Source organism: Marmota marmota, unplaced genomic scaffold, assembly GCF_001458135.2.
Source record: "Marmota marmota marmota unplaced genomic scaffold, marMar, whole genome shotgun sequence".
NCBI classification, from domain to species: domain Eukaryota; kingdom Metazoa; phylum Chordata; class Mammalia; order Rodentia; family Sciuridae; genus Marmota; species Marmota marmota.
The window spans coordinates 449,425-454,394 of NW_026000102.1; positions in this window are offsets into that span (position 1 = coordinate 449,425).

The following is a 4,970-nucleotide window of genomic DNA, read 5'->3' on the forward strand; positions in this document are numbered from 1 at the left end:
CGGCTGCTCCTGCAGGGCTGCGGGCTCCTGCGGGCTCCTGCGGGCTCGCAGTGCTTTGCTGGGGCTGACGCTGAACAGCCCCGCCGGCCCCGTTTTACAGGCGCGGAAATTGAGTTCCGGGAAAGGCAGGGCCCGGAATGACTCTGCTTCCGACAGTATTGGAACCCTTCAACAGCGCCGTGCATACACAGGAAAGGGACCAACGACCTTTCATCTGGCCCATGCAATGGGATCTCCACTCAGCAGCTACAGGGGTCTATAATTCAGCCCACGCCTACTTAAAAACTTCTCGGTTATACTTCATTAAAACCCACCTCCTCACCGGATAACGCCAAGATTCTGCTGGATTTGGTCTCTCTTCCTATTTGGGCCGCTTTTTCCCTGGCCCATTCTAACCCAGCAGGTTTCATTTCCTATCGTAACTTGACCTAGTTTCCTCATCTTACCCTGTTGTGTTTTCTTCGTAGAACCTAATGCTACCTGAGATTATTTCATGTATTTGTTCATATATATGTTATGTTCCTCCACCCTGAGAGTTCCTCAAAAGCAGAGGTTTCATCTTTTTTCAAAAACATTTATCCAGGGCTGGGGTTGTGGCTCAGTGGCAGAGCACTTGCCTTGCATGTGTGAGGCACTAGGTTCGTTCCCTAGCACCACATAAAAATAAATAATCAAAATAAAGATACTGTGTCTATTTAAAAAAAAAAATGTTTATCCAACACCTAGATACTGATTGCCTAGCACAGAAAAGCATCAATCAATGTATTATGAATGAACGAAGGAACACTTCACTCTTGCACAATCACAAGAAGAGCAAGAGAGACGCTTGGGCTCATATAAAGTCAGAAGATGCAGGGCACAGGATGGCAAGACTGCAATAATGTGCTCACCATAATAATTATCAACCCGTGGGTAATCCTAAGCTAATGAGGGTGACTGGGCTGACCCGCCTCTAAACAAGGCGGGGGTTCCTAGGAGATGAGATCCATTAATGTCAAGTAAAACCTCAGACTCCATTGGCAGAAGTCAGCTCTCTTCAGAGCTGAAGAACCTCAAAATCCTGACAGCAGCGCAGACACAGGGTTGTACCTGGGAAGCAAGCCAGGGAGCTGTTGGTGTAGTTCATTGGTAAAGTGCTTGCCTAACATGTGTGATGCCCTGGGTTTGATTCCCAGCTCAAACCCAGCTCTCAAAAAAAAAAAAAAAAGCAGGCGTAGCCAGGCAAGATGTTGCCTGTCTATAGTCCCAGCTACTCAGCTATTTGGGAGGCTGAGGGAGGAAGATCATTTGAGCCCAAGCATTCAAAGCTAGCCTGGGCAACATAGCCAGACCCCATCTCAAAAGAAAGCAGTAATGGAACAATTCGGTATCTTGATTGTTTTGGTCACAGTTGTCACAATTCATTTAAGTGTGTACTTAAAATTGGTAAATCGTGTTTTATGAAGATTATTTCTCAATGAAGATAATGCTTTTAAAAGGTAATTTTTTTTTTAAATCCTTGCCTTTAGGGAGCTTACATATCAGCAGAGCAGGAGAGAATCAATGTAAAATACAGCTAAACCAGAAGATAGACTCTTCAGAGAAAATAATCCTGGGTCCAAGGACAAAAGTACAATAGAAAGATCTGTTTCAAGAACTTAACTGGCTTTATTTTCAATTCTAGAATAGGGCAACACTTGATTCCATAGAATAGAGTAAGTGTTCTGAAAAGCAGAGCGGAAGAGGTTGGTTTTTATTGACAGAAGCAAGCTGAAAAGGCAGAAAACAAAGAACAAAATGTAGATTGGTCATTTCAAAGTTATTTTGTAAGATGGAGACAGGGAGACAGAAAAAAAGGGAAATAACCAGTTGGTTAACCTCAGATCATCTCAGATGATTTTTGTAAGGATTAAAGCATATAACAATTACAGTAGAGGAAAATTCATTGTCATAAGGATTGGCCTGTTTAGGAAACTTGACTTTTCTCTCATTTTCCAGCTTTCTTGGGTTTGGTCATGTAGAACTTCAGCCTGGGTGACTCTATTTTCATTTTTAATCTGGTCTGTTGGGACCCAGTGTGGGAGCCTTGTCCAAAGCAATGACCTCTTGGGTTTCTTTCTTTCTTTCTTTCTTTTATTTATTTTTAGAGCTGGAGCCATAGTTTCAGCTTGGGTCTTTTATTTATTTATTTTCATGTTGTTGAGGATTGAACTCAGGACCTTGCTAGACAAGCATTTGACCACTGAGCCACATCCCCTGTAATTTTTATCTTAAAGCCATGAAGCAAGACAGGAAGGAGTATACAATTTTATTTTATTTTTGGCAGTGCTGAGGATTGAACCAGGGCCTTACAGAGGCAAAACAAGTCCTCTACCTGAGCCTCATTCCCAGCCCCAGGTTGTACAATCTTTGGTGTGTGGCCATTGAAGCCCTCATTGTTCAGAAGGGGAATCTGAGGACCAAGGTCATCCAGAAAGACCATGGGCAATCTAGGCCTCTTCTGAAAGCATGGCGCTCACTAACAGGACCTCAGAGCTTCCTGCATCGGGCTGTTATCCTGAGCAGTGACTTGAGATGTTAAAGCAAAACTTTAAGTTGTTCTGGGGGATCCAGGTCTTGTCTGTAGCTAAGGGGACAGCAGCTTCTGTTATATTTGTTTGTTTGGGGTTTTGTTTTGTTTTGTTTGACAGAGCTGGGAGTGGAACCTAGGGCCTCATTCAGGTTAAGGCAAGCTCTTTACCTCTGACCTACATCCTCAGTCTCAGTGTTTCAGTATGCGTTCACAGTATAAATAATTAAATCAGGCAATGAGCATTTTAAATCCATCACCTCACACACCTAACATTTTTTGTCTGGATGGCAGGGAATTTGTGAGTGGGCCACATCAAGTCGGGAGATGGAGCTGGGAATGAAACCCCGGGAACAGCTGGAAGTTCATCCCTGTCAATCTGGGGCACGTTCACCAGGGGTCTGACCAGATGGGTTAGGGTGCAGCCATGCCACTGCCTTAGGTGCCCTTCCTGTGGATTTCAGGTGATGGGGTTGTGACATTCTGTGGTCTGTGTGCCTGATAAGCCTGTGGGCCCAGATTCTCTGATACGGGTTTGATAGGAGTTTGACATGCTTGTGCATGCATGTGCCTCTGATTTAATTTGGTAAGCGACAATTTTTATGGACATAATTATCAGTTTTTTGCTATGCAACAGGGATTATTCTTCTCCATAAGTGCTGTAGGTCCAACATCTGTTACCCAGACAAGTTACCTAGTTATCCAGACAAGTTACCCAGGCATCCTGCCTTAGCACTTGCCTTCAAAATGGAGTCACTTGAGGCAACTTGCTGCTTTATAAAGTGGAGAGACTCGAGGCTGGCACAGTCTGAGAGCTGCTCTTCTGTACAGCATGGAGCAACTCAGAGCAGGGCACAGGCTGTGTTCTGCAAGGGTTGAAACCAACACACACACACACACACACATACCTACCCCATGGCCGAGATGAATCACCACCACATGGCCACTGATTTAGTCAATTGTGCCTAGGTTACAAAGTCTCCATAAAAAAACTCTAAAGGTTCAGAGAGCTTCCAGGAAGTGGGGGGTGGCCTCCCCTGAGAGGGCACATATACACCTCTTCCATCCTTGAAGCGTCTCCCAAGTACTGTGAGTCATTAGAGAAAATTATCAAACCCCAGGCATGGGTCGTGAGAACCTGGATTTAAAGCCAGTGAAGGGGAAGAAGGCAGTGGGAGCCTGGGTGCAGGGAGGGGGGCATGATCCCCTTCCTTTCCCATCATAAAGGGTCATGGCGGACACCCCTATAATGAAAGATAGGTCAACAAGAGAAGAGCATGGCTTAATTGGTCGTGGTTTTATGTGATATGGGAGCCTTCAGAGGAAGACCCAGGGCGAACTTTCCATTTTTATGCTTAGATTGTAGGCAGAAGAAAAGGGCCTGATGCTCCCCAAGATATGCTTTTTAATTGTCTTCTAATTTTGACAGCTGCTGCTGCCGGGGTGCCTTGCGGCTGGCCATGATGGCCTCAGACGCCCGCGACTGCTCCAGGACGCTTGGCCGCAGCAAGCCAGGGGTGCATCCCAGACAACCCCAACCCTCTGCAGCCACTTCAGCTGTCCCCGCTCTGGCCCAGAGGAGTCCCTAGTGACTGAACAGGGAGTCTGTAGTTAGCTGGCGGCCACCGGGCACCTGTGTGCTCTTACCTTTCGGTGTAGCTGGCACCCTTCTTATTTGTCACGTTGGTGTGTGCGCCGCTTCCCCTTGAGCTGCAGCATGAGTCCTAATAAAGCCTCTGTGGGGTGGTTTTAATTTGCCTATTTGTGATTTTTTTTTTTTTGAGGAGATTAGGATACTCAGAATCAAATCCAGAGCTTCATGCATGCAAGGCAAGCATTCTACCACTGAGCTATAACCCCAGTCCTTACTTTCTTTTCTTTTCTTTTTTTTTTTTTTTTTAAGACAATGTTTTGCAAGATGCCCCTGCTGGCCTTGAACTTGCAATCTACCTTCCTCAGCCTCTAAATAACTGGGATGACAGGTGCATGCCACCACACCCAGCCCCTATTCATGATTCCTTCCCCTGCCCCTTTTTGGTACCAGGATTGAACCCAGGAGCGCTAAACCAATGAACCAAATCCCAGCCCTTTTTACCTTTTTATTTTGAGATAGGGCCTCACCAAGTTGCTGAGGCTGGCTTTGAACTTGTGATCCTCCTGCCTCAGCCTCGCGAGCTGCTGGGATCACAGGCGTGCACCACCATGCCCGGCTTCTATTCATGAGTTCTATCTCAAGTAGAGCAGGACAACACTAAGAGGTGTTGACACTAAAGCCTGCTAGGATGTCTAGCAGCTGGAGAACAGCAAAGAGCAATGGCGAGCTGCTAGCTTCACCTTCTAGAAGTTCTAGTGTGGGTAGCTGTGACTCTGGCTGCTAGGAGAGAAGCAAGGAGAGCTGCTATCTCTAGAAGCTGAGAGCTGC